Source organism: Acanthopagrus latus, chromosome 3 (assembly GCF_904848185.1).
Source record: "Acanthopagrus latus isolate v.2019 chromosome 3, fAcaLat1.1, whole genome shotgun sequence".
Lineage (NCBI taxonomy): Eukaryota > Metazoa > Chordata > Actinopteri > Spariformes > Sparidae > Acanthopagrus > Acanthopagrus latus.
Window position 1 is genome coordinate 18,136,040 of NC_051041.1, and position 12,757 is coordinate 18,148,796.

At 44.7% G+C, this 12,757-nt stretch overlaps 1 long non-coding RNA gene across 1 annotated transcript; it reads left to right on the top strand.

Moving 5' to 3' along the window:
- The first annotated feature begins 315 nt into the window (after window positions 1–315).
- Window positions 316–1,719, top strand: LOC119016433. Its single transcript, XR_005074154.1, has 3 exons — window positions 316–519; window positions 666–794; window positions 1,567–1,719. It is a non-coding gene; the product is annotated as an uncharacterized LOC119016433 (long non-coding RNA).
- Window positions 1,720–12,757: the final 11,038 nt, after the last annotated feature.

Sequence of the window (12,757 nt, forward strand, 5' to 3'; positions counted from 1 at the left end):
CTAACGCAACGGGCTTCCCCTCCCTGAGAGTGACGTAGAAGGAAGCGCTCTCCAAGTGGGCGTGGACAGACGGAGCTCATTAGCATTTAAAGGTGCAGGCACAGAAACAGACGGCTGTGAATAGAGCTCTGTAGAGCGACTTTTACACTGCTGAAACTCAGGACCATGGATGGGTTTGGTGCAATGCATATCGAATACAGAGCTGTTGGGCCTCTGATAGCTGTGTGAAATTGATGAAAAACAGTAAAATATGGGACCATTAAAAAGCAGCACAACAGAAAGCGGCATCATCTCACAATATATCTGTTTGCTTCTCCTTTTGTATTTTGGCTCATCTGTGACGTGGAGCAGCAGTGGGTGTAAAGGATGACGTCACAGCTGTCGTCCAAGTTATTGCAATTTTGCAAAAGTGTTGTGAAATTTAGGATTATGGATTATAGATTCCATGATAGTGGAATCAGACCCAAAGTACCGCATGCAAGAAGAACAACCACAGCAGCCTACAAGAGCAAAGAGCATGTAGGTATTTAGCATCCTGTTCTATGGATTATGACCCTCAGGCAGAAATGTTGATTTATGGATTGGGTGTGAAAGCCAGCACTTCATATTTTTTCTCTTTTTTGTAAAATTGGACATCATCAACATCTTCATGTTTCACTCTGCAGGCATCTTGTGATGTGGCTCCAATCCAGGTGGAAGCATTTCCTCTGCCGTGATTGATGGAGCAGGAAATGTCACCAACACTTGACACTCCTGTGGTTTGTTCCTGAGATCATTCACTCTGAAATTCACAGGTGAGGAAACGGAATTATTCCACTTTCTGGACACATCAGAACACAATCAGCAGCTTTGGAAGTGAGCAAGAAAAAACTAAATTACTTCATTTCAAAGGATGTATTCACTTTACTGCTACAGCACAGTGACAGGGTGGGGTTAGTGTGCAATAAAGGTTTCATACAGAGGCAAATTCAAAGACACTATGATGCTAAATTTCATAATAAGTAGCAGTCATGAGGACAGTAACTACACCTTAACCTAACATCCTGATATCTTATCACCTGATGCCTTTCTTTAGCCTCCATTTTGAGTAATAGTCCTCTGAAGAAGCTTATCCCCTGCTGCAAACTATGAAGCATTATTTGACTTGTTGCAGCAAAATTCTGTTTATTTTGCAGACATGTTCACTTTAAAGCAGTTCTGCCCAAAGAGCAGTACTTCTGACCCTCTGATACAGTGTGGCATTCAGAGACATTGCATGTAATATTACACATGGATGATCTCTGGAACGGCTTTGTTATTGGAGTGATTTGATAGATGTGCAAGAATTGAAGTGGTGCACGATCAAAGTAAGACGGCAGGCAAAGCAGGACAATGTAAAAAAACACTGCAGCTGCATTTCATTACATTCATTTAGCAAATGCTTTTGTACAAACTGACTAACCACACTCGAGCTCCACGGGTTGATCCTGGTCATTTACCGGCTCGTGTTTTCTCTTTTCCTGACCTGCATGACTCTACATCCTCATTACTTGTACTGATGCACAAATCCATATGGACTCCATGAAGCTCCCACTCCTTCATCAGCCCTCCATCGCACCAGTAGAGGTAGAAATGTGTTCGCTTCAGGATCAATGCAGCAAGAGTTTTAGTTCAGCAGCCAGTGAGAGTGAAAGACAGTGACGGCACCGACCAGGAGGAAAGTTTCATCACTAATATCAATCTAATATATGACATGCTGCTGTGTCATACAGGGCTACATGTTATGTTGTTCCCACCAGCACACAGAAAGAAATAAGCACAGGCTGCTATCAGGGGAGGCTGCTCTCCTCCGCTCTTCTGATGCACATTGTCACTTAAAGCTCAAGTAATGGCCACATAATGGCCGAGTGTCACTTTATTGATAGTGCTGGGATGAGCTCAGCCACCAAGGTCTCCCAAAAGTCTTACTCAGCATTGTGATGATGATCAACTTATTAAATTTCATTTGGTTGTTCAGCTGCTTTCCCCATGAGAGCTCTTTCTTTTTTTGTTGTGTGCTCACAGAGCGCGCCACATCGTGCGATATTGTTTAAAATGATTTAATAACCACTTTGTTTTATGACGGAGCGTTATTATTTTACGACCCTCTCGGCAGCCAATGGCTTTGCAGATCAGTCCAATTCTCTCCACACCTCATTTTATTTTACTGCACGCTGGCCGCTTTACTGCTCGGCAACGGCGGTGGGTGAACGGCGACAGGAAAAAGTTTTGCCCCTTCTTTCCCAGAGAATCATCAAACAGACCCTGGAGCAAGAAAAAGTCTATTCCCACAGTCACACTGAGCTGACATCAGTCGCAACGCGCCGGCCGTGTTTCACAGTGACGTTGAGGCTTATTTGACGTCCTCTGACATGATCAGCTCAGAGGTTTGATAGTAATTTGATGTGTGTGTGGCCCAGTGGGGATGTGGGTACACAGCCGGAGTGTGTTTACTTGTGTTTGCCTGCCTGTTGGTGTGTGTGTCTGTGATAGAGCACCTCATTGCTGCAGTGATGTATCCTCATTATGCCCCCGTCCCATGACCGTCACACCCAGCCTACTGGTCCTCTCTTGGGGGATCGGGGTGTCTGGGCTTCCCCTTCTCTCCGCTCCTCCATCTTCCAACCCCCTGTCCTTCTTTCTGCAACCCCTCCATCCCCCAACCTGCACCGAGAGTGAATCACTAAGTCGTCCTGCTGACCTCTGACTGCTGCTGACCAATTGCTGCAGTTTGGTGATGCTAACTGGACACGAAAAGCTTATTTCAAAAGTGCCGCAGGTTAAATTGAGGGTCAACAAATGTTTGCTGTAAAGTCAGACTAACAGGACAAAGGCTTGAAGTGGCTAAGCCTCTTATAAAACAAAAAACGAAAAGAATCACGCCTGCCACTGGGCAACTAAAACAGGAAGAGGCACAGTTTTCCCCCGTTGTTATCTGCTGATAGAGGAGCCAAGAAGGTGAAGAGGAAGAGTGATAGAACGGTGAAACAAGAGTGAACGGATGGACACAAGCGCTGGTGTTGTGTCAAAGTCAGGCTGCTAGCTGAAGCCATGCAGCTAACACTGTCTTTGCAACAGAAGTAACACTACAGGGAAACATCAGGAGCTGAAAGATCGTCTCTTTCCTCTTCTATGCTGTAATTGTTAGCATGTCTGGATACCAAGCTCACAAGAGGAACCAGCTTCTTCCAAGAGCAAGGAGCACATGGTTAACTACATATTTCCAGCTAGTCTAGTCTAGCTGCACACTGCAGTACAAGAAAAATGCTGTTTCCTTATTTCCACGTCTTCTGTATGGATCTGCATCTGGTTAGGATGGTACAAGGGGGGCAGCCGAAAACATTTGAAAGTGAGCCATGAAAAGCATTTTGCATTAGCTAGCAATGAGAGATCTATTTTGTTTGCAACTCTGTTTGAAATCTACGAGCCGTTGTTTCATGTGGTAAAAGAAAACTTGACGGTCGTGGCAGCAGCGGCTCGGGAGCTGCGGATTAGCCAAATGGTCAAGTCAGCTCGTACCAAAGACGCGTACCAGGCAGGAACAGCTTGGTGAGCGTGAGCATGAGTGTCCTGAGGCAGAGTGAAAAAAGTTTGGGAGGTAAGGTTACACCATGGGAAAGAGAGCAGCAGAGATAGTGGTGCCAGATAGCGAGGGCATCAGAGGAGAAGCTAAAAGCCTGTGCTTAGCGTTTTAATGGGTGATTTGAAGGAACACTCATACTGTTTGGCCAGAGGCAGACCTCCCCAAAACTATAAAACTGTTGTGATTGACAAGGTGGAGGTGGGGTCAGCACTGTGTGTCTGCATTTAAATCTACACAAATAACCTCACCTGGATTATTTCAGAGAGGATGAGGTAACAAACACAGTTATCTGTGGGATTAAAGGAAGGTTGAAGATACGATCACACGTCTGGCTGCAGGATCCAGATTCTTCCTGAGAAACATGATTATTAATCTTGATGATGAAATGAACCGTATGTTTATATTTTACTGCATTTTGTTCATGTTATAATTGTATATAAATATAATCTTACAGTTTATTTTTAAGAACAGCAGATAGAAACAATTTAGATTCAATGTATTTGACTTTTCTGGATCATTTTCAGGTATCAGTTGCTGAAGATTAAATAGTCGGACACACTTATTTCCTGTCATCAGTAATATTACATTTAATAACAGTGAATTAGTGTGATGATGATTGTTTTGTATAATATCTCTTTTGCTAAAGTAAATGTTGATCTTAATGTGTTTACTTTATGACTGCATTAGAAATGGTAGATTTATAGTTAGATAATGTTAGTTAATAGTCATTTCACTCCTAACAAACCATAAAATGCTTTATAAACCATTATGAAGCCATTGTTAAGGTTTGTAAAAATTACAGTGGCCATAATAATAATGTTTGTAGCTGAACACAGTATTTATTAAACCATTTACAAAGTAGAATAAGCATCAGTTGCAATTTGACAATAAATAATTGCTTAATACATTGTTTATAGCGTTTTTAAGCATTTCATTTTTTGTTAAAAGTGAAATAACTATTAACTAAAGTTAAAATATACTGTTCGTTATATAAAGAGTTCCCTCATGATTTAGCAATAACTGAATTTGTATCAAACAGTTGGTAGTTATTATATTTAACCATGTACTGAGTGATATTCACTTACAGCTTTGACATTTACTTTTATAAAAGGCTGTGTCCCCTTTTGCCAAACAGGAAGTGATGTGTTTTGTTTCTGGCAGGAGCCTCGGGGGTTTGTGGGAAATCAATCAAAGACGAGCTGCTCAGTTAACGCAGGGCAACAATAGAAGAGCCGGACAATAAAAAGAGATTCACAATGAGCGGTCAGACGAACCGACCGAAGATGGCAACAAAATTAAAACAACGCAATCTCAGATTTCCTCTGAAGTCCACCGAATGTCCTCCCCGTCTGCGTGTTGATGCTTAAACTTTATATTATTATTTTTTCCTCAAACAGCACACACAGTTAAATATTATCTGTACTATCTGAGGACATACGTCTGCAGACTACAATCATGTTATTCTGCAAATTTGTCTTTGAAGCAGATCAACATGAAAGCGGCTGGTGAACAGACGCGGATGAATGGCAAGCCCGGTTTAACAAGACAGACAGACTGACGCTGACAGACCTGTGGCGTCTTCAGGTTGTGACTCACAGACCAGGAACCCAGAATAAGGGGGGAGAGGGCGTAAGGAGGGAGTCCTGTTTTGGTCAGCTGAAGGGGGGGGGGGGGAGGAAGACAGAACAGAGGCTGCAGGGAGTCACTTGTTTTATAGATGTTTGTCCATTGTTTTGTGGAAGATAGAATGAGTGGAATATTAGAGAAAGAGAGAAAGAAGATGTTGAAAGAAAGGCCAAAGGAAGAAGAAGACAAAGAGACTGTGAGAGTGAGGGCTGCAGAGATCAAGAGAGAGATGGAGGTTAGGAAGGAGGATCCAGTTTATGGTGATGCTCTGTTTGTGACGGCTGTCTGCTGGATGAAAACAGGGCCTCTTTAACTCCTCGTGGGTTAATGGAACTTTTATGAGTTTGTCCTGCAATCATGTAACCCCTGGTGTCTCCTTTCCTCTGTGCTTCTCTCCGTCCTCTTCCTCTCTCTCTCTCTCGCTCGTCTTCTTCGCAGTATCGCGGGGCAGATCAGAGGTGAGCCGCTCCTGTGTTTCTGTAAACACTGCTCTCTCTCTGCGCTGGGTTTACGAGGACAGGACCAGTTAGGAGGAGGTCTAAAATGGTAGATGACTCACTGGTCGGGCTCAGTTTACATTAGGTAAAGACTTGTTTAGGCAGTGGTTAGTATAGTCAGGTGGAGAGTATAGACAGCAGCAGTATAACGTCTGCACAGATCCAGACTGTGAGAAATAATTGGTCCCAAGATCCAGAGAATGGACGATGGGTGTCTAATTAAAAATAAAAAGAAGTAGCTCGTTTTGGTTTATTACAGCAACCGCATTTGCAACCCCAGACACCAAGACTTCTATGACACCACTCGCCCAAACCCCACAACTGAAAAGTCCACACCACTTGGATGAAAGCGGTTACGTCTGACAACACTAGGTGCATTAAAGTAGAAGAGAGGTCGGGGTGTCTGTAGGTGTGGTGGATTGATGGAGATTGGCGCAGAATGGCGATGGGAACCTGACCAGGCCCCCCATCATAAAGCACGGCTGAAGGATGAGCGGCTGCGGGCCAGACGCAACTTTTAATGTCCTGCCATGACTCACGCTGACTGTCAGTAATGAGTTTTATTCATTTCCATCATTTGAGTGTCGATTGCGATCATGGGGCTATCTGAGAGGCATGATTGACGGAGTGGAGTCGGATTTGTGGGGTGGGAGAGTGAAATAAAGAGAGAGGGAGCTGGACACTGATGCTAATATGAGTACGGAGGCTTTACTGAAATGTTGTTTTTTTTTTTCTCAAAATGTTTTTGTTTTTGGACCCTCAGGGCCACCATAGCTCAGAGCAGCTTGAAAATACACAGACGTGGTGATTTGAGGCTCCTATCCCAAACGATGAAACTCATTTTCCTCTCATATCCATAACTCACATCCTCCCAAAATGGCAAACCAAAACAGAAGCCAGCCATGTGTTTCCTCAAACCTGCACAAAACCTTCAGGGTACAGCAGCTCCTGAAGCACATGGTCAAAGACAGGCAGTTTAGAGATGATAATCAATATTGATCTGTTGTAGAGTGAGTGTGGAGCGATGTAAGGGGGAGAGGGGAGGCCCTCTTACTCCGTCTGGATGTTGATGGGATCAATGAGCTTTAGAGGATCGAGAATGGATGGTTCCTCGCACTGCGGTGACAAGGCCAGAGAGATTACACAACCTGGGCTCCACATCTCTCTCATCATCTCTCTATTTTAACCCTTGTTGCTCCATTTGCCGATAATCTCCTCACATTTCAACGCTATCACGAACATGGAAACGCAGGCATTAACATTGTACATGTGTGAGTGTGTGTGCGGGGCAGATGTTGAGGTGACTTGAGATGAAACCAGCCTTATTTTTCACCCACTCCACGGTATTGATTTGGAGGCAATAAGGCGGTAATCTGCTGGACAGTTACATTAGAAGGACATGACATACACACACCTTCTCCCTTTTTTATAGACTGAGAACATTAGCAGTAAATTGCAGAGGGTGCACACAAAAAAACTGTACAACCAAACTCCAGATTTGTCCTTATTTTAAATGTAAAACAGAAAAACTACACGGCCTTGTGAGACGTTTCCTCTTGGTACAGCAGAGGTTCAACCAGGAGGCTTCTCGGAATAGCTGAGGATGACTGTTGGACTCTGGGTGTGGAGGTGAGGATCTGTCCCAATCGCTCATGCTTACCTGTGACAGTAACAGAGCTTTTTCTATTCTAATAAAGCCTGTCCTCGCTATATTTACCTGCTTAGCACAGTCCAGTGCTCTGGGGCCACTGTGACCTGCCTCCCCCCCGTCCTCCCTATGTGTGTGTTGGAGGGAGACATAATGGTGACTTAGCACCTGGACACGTCAACGATATGTAGATTCAGCGATGTTGATACAGCATCTGAATTGGCAGTGAATGCAAATGTATTTGTGGCCGCGGAGTGTGTGGGGAGGAAGTTGGCCGAGTGTGTGTGGACATGCACGGCGTGAGAGAGAGACAGAGGGAGGAAGATGAAGATTCAGCTGTGTGGCTGAGAGTGTCGGATTAGAGATGACAGCCAAGAGCGAGGAATCCCATCATTCCACGTCCAGGGAGCGCTCCATTCAGCCAGTGACACGGCCCTCTGGGGTGGGGCAGGAGGTGGTGGCGCCGGTTACGCCATGTCAGGGGTTCTTATGACCTGATGGATATGACGCTACGGGATGCAGGGAACACCCTGACTGTTGCCTCTGGCACACCCACAGTGATGGGCTCACTGACATCAGTGCCGCAGCAACAACAACTGTCTAATTTGGTCTTTTTCTTTCCCACACTTGTGTTTTTATGGTGTACGTTCCAGGACGTAGACAGAGCCGTGAACATGCACAGATGAGCACGCTACACACATTTTGCAGGATCCCACATGACCGTGCCGAGCAGCTCGCCATTGAACTGCAAAGCCCCGAAGTTGCAGCTTCTTTTAATAGAATGGCATAATAACTATCCATCAACTCAGCTAGCCAACCGTATCTCTCCCTCCTGACGCCCACAGCCAATCGGCTACCTCGATATTTGAGAGCTAATTTGTCACAGTCAGCAGCATCCCTCCCATTTCTTCCTCTCCCTGAAGTGAGTGTTATTGTCATCCCAAGTCTCTGAGGAAGGTTTTATCATTCCTGCTTAGTACAGCGCTGGGACGTGTAACACACACACACACATCCATGGACATCTTTCCACCCACACCAGCCACTCTGCAGGCTTGTGACGCCTTTTTATGAGCATTTAATTTCACTCCTCTTTTCTCTCTATATATATTTCTTGCACAGATACAGACAATGATTGCTGTTCGTGTGTGCACAAGTGCTGTTTCCCTCCACTCTGCTCTAAATGAACCAATTATGGGTGTTTATGTAGCCTTAATGCGTGTAAGCGTCAGGAGAGAAACATTGCACCGCTCACCACCTAATCAATGAGGCCTCGCATGCTACACCACCCCTCGCTTCTCTGCTCTCACTCGTCCTCCATCACTTCATCCCTTCCTCCTCAGCCCCCATCGTTTTCTCTCTCTCTCTCTCTCTCTTCCTCTTCCTTCTCTGTTCAATTAGCAAGAGACAAGAGTGAGGTATCAGGTCAATTGGCCATGAAGAGAGGTTTAAACAGAACAAGATGAGGCCGTCACAACAACTAGAGGATGAAGTTTGGTGTATCGAGTACTGAAATTTTCTAGTGTCTCAAAAAAACCTCTTGTAAATCTGAAATACGGTGCAAGGAACATGATAGTTCATGTTGGCTCTATTAGATACACAGTTTGTTGATAATCTACATACATTTACTGAGTGAAAACTCTTGCTGTTGACAATAACAGAGAAAAGAATCTTATCCTTGAAAAAATGCATTTAGACGTCAAAAAGAAGGGTCATGAGCAGAGGTATCGGTACTGGATCAGTTCATCTCTATTAGTCGAGTGTCTGTATTTTCTTGGTGTTTCTTGAGTTCACGCTCTGCAGTCTGATGAACCACATCGAGCAGACCCAGTGTGACTTCGTCCCTGTGGTCTCCCTCATGGTTGATTTAGTAAAAGTTCTTGTATTTGTTTGGTCCCCAGATCTCATTTTTCATGTGATGCCATTATTACCCCACACAGATTAATCCACAGAAGCTCACACACCTTTTCAGAGGTAGTTGTGAGACTGAATGCATTATTCCCTCAGACTACCTTAACTATGCTCTCACCCCGCAGCCTCTAGAACTGGCCCTACAACTACCTTCTCCACTGGCAGAGATGAATGTGTCTCAGTGTGAGCTGCACCCCCTGGGTATTTAGGGCCCACCCTGGTGGGTCCGACGGGAACGGCAGGGCCGGAGCCCTGCTACCGACACCGGTGATTATTTACCGGCCCGGGTCTCTGTGGGAACTGGGTGGTGATGGATTCTGACGGGGGCTGATGATCACTCTTCCAATGAGAGTAATTAATATAATGAAGAGCTACTGAGCATGTGCAGTAGCGTGTGATGAATAGAGTGTGCATATTGTCGTTATTCACAGGTGACAGAGGGTGCGTGGGGGGTAATGTGAAGAGGAAAGTGTAAAAAAACAGAAGGAAAGTAAAAAGCCAAAGCAGGAAGGGAAGTATGAATGAATCAATACAATGTTGGAGGATGGCAAAGTCTTGAAGTTCAGGGGATTGAATTGTTTGCAGGTCTTTGAACGCCACACGTCCAGCTCAGAATCACAAAAGCAGAGTGAAAGTACGAAAACTACACCGAGTCCTTTCTCCTCCAGACGTCGACTCATATTGTTGTGATGACACCTTTTAACCAGGAAGTGGCTCCATGTTTCACAACAACTCACTACACCCCCATAGATATTCTAATGAGGACCTCATGGTTATAATAAGCTGCTGTTATGACCCGCTGTCTGCAATAGAATTATCTTCACTAATGAACCTAAGCGGAGTCAATGAGTCAGGATGGGAGAATGTTGTCTACACAAAAGGAAGAAGACTTGTGTGGGTGTTGTGCTGATGTGCAGACACTGTGGGTGTGGATCTGGGCGAGGTAGAGCTGACTATTATTGGTGGGTTCATGTAAAACTTGTCAAGGCCGCATTACTACACAGTGAGACAGTGGCTCGTTACGCACCGCCGGGTTCGCTATTATACCTGCTCGATTCCAGCCGCTAATTTAGCCACATGCCACTTAGCGTGCGCTTGATATGAATCACAGGGTGCTTAGAGGAGCCTCGCCTCCCCTGCGCCACCCGTGACCCCACCGCCTCTTACTTCCTTAAAGAGCGAGTCGTTAAACAGGCTAGAGGATCCACCAGCGGTTATAATGGTGAAATAATGAACGCTGTTGCCTCAGGTATTTATCACAGCAGCAGCTCTCAGAGCCGAGGCTGTTTTATTCTCTAAATGGTGGAGAGGGGGGGTTTACCAAGTGGGCAATTAACTTCAAAGTCTGAGCAGCAGACTCCTATACCAGCAGGAGTAGGAAGGATACAACACTTGATCATCTGTGTAAAATGTACTTAAATTTAATTTCAAGACCAGTTGAGCTCAGTGTCGTGTGTGTGTGTGATACTATGACCAGAAAAAAGGGGTTGTTTAATGCCTGGAGAAGTTGAAAAGGTCATATCTCAGCTCAGACTTGTGAGACTTTTCAAATCCCACAGTACAAACACACATATTGAATCAAACAGTGAACTCCTGCTGACACATCAGACTTGGTGTCCTGGTGTGGACACAATTCAGTGCGGTGTGTCTGGTGTCCCGCCACTGGCTGCCTGGTGGAGAGGGTGAGGCCCTCCGGCTCAGACCGGCTGGCTCGAGACTCGGTCGGTCCTTCGGTCGCTTGCGTCCCCTTCAGACGTCAGCGCAGGCCGGTCTCACCAAGGCTCCTTTACAGCCTGCTTTCATGTGTCCTTTAATGAGGAAACCGCCGGCTCAGCAGCCTGCTATAAAACACAGGCAAATTAAAACACCCAAATATGAATCAGCTACGCTGCCTAATTCGGCGGGCCAGGCCAGAGGCGTAGCTCTTCTTTAGGGAGACCTCAGGAAGATGAGAGTCTATTGTCTGCAAAGGCCAAGATGGTGGTGGAGGCTAGAAAATACCAAATCCTGCCTCACATGGCTTTTCATAGGAATAGATATGTGACATCTGGTGCTACTTCACCTAAACCTAGAGGTACCTCTCTTTTTTAATCAGATGGACATAACCTTTAAAGCACACAGCCGAGGCAAGTGCATACTTCCCAAAGAACAATAACAGAGTGAGTCACAAGCCCACGACAAAACCCCTGCCACCGACGGCTCGCCGCAGTCTGCAACAACTGCGGCTGCCACTTAGACGACAGCAGCTCCATAAAATGTCGCGAAGAAACACCAGCCCTCTGAAAAAAAAGGGGGAGTAAAATAAAAACAAAACCACATTTGTTTTTTTCCTCTCATTTCATTGTAATGATGGAAATAAGGGCATCATTCTGAGATTAGTGCTGCTATTTCTCCCCGACTGACGTTTAATGTTATGTGAGCGCCTGCTGAAGAGCTTAGGAGAAACCGTGGAACAACAGCCCACTGAAGACACGGATGGCTGGATCAAACTCCAGAAGAAGACCTATGAAACATGGAACCAGAGGACTGATGTGCGTACACGTATGATGAGACAGATACAGTTGAATTACCAACAGTTTGGACCGCTAGCTGAACAGCTAACTGAGCTTACTAGCAAACAGCAGCAACAATTAGCAGCAGTTAGCAGTTACTCTGGTGAAAAGTTGCTCCCTATTTACTTGGAGTATGAATTTGACGTATTGCAACTTTAAGTAGATGCGTGAGCAAAATGGAAATAGGCTGATGATTCATGACTGAAAGAAATATCTCAGCAATTACTGTCTCCAAACGCTAGAGAGACATTCAGGGTCTCCAGAGGATGAATCCCTCTGATTTGGCCAACTTTACCTCTGGCACTACACGATACAGTTTCAATCTGGTTAAAAACTCAAGTTTCCCTGCTGCTTTAACAAACTGTGAGTTAACTGAACTTAAGGTGAATAAGTAGTTCAAAGTTTTCTTGTGTGTTGTGAAAATGTTAAACAGACCTAGACGAGTTCATTGAACTTGAAACTAAGTCAAAAAAATTGAATATTAATTTGAGTCAACTGCTCAGTCGTGCTGAGAAATGTGGACATGTTCCCAGTTGAATGATTGAACCGTAAGTGTCTGCTGCACTGGACTCAAATCTTCATTGTGGTTCAGTTTTCATTTATTATATAAACTTGTTTCACAGTTAGTTTATTCCTTGACATTTTATTTAGTGCAAAGATGTGTTTTGTCCAATATCTGAAAAAATGTATGACAGCCCATCGGCCTTAGAGGATGAACATGGTGAAAATTATATCTGCTAAGATCAACATGCTAACAGCAGCTAGCTAGATACATGATGACACTACAGTAGGCAGTGAATAAACTGAAGTAGATGCAAACACCTGTTTCTTCATGTGGCTTTGCACAAGAACACACTATAGGTTTATAGTGTTGTATATAATTTAACTGATATAACAAACCCTCAGCCCCCATGTGGGGTCATTT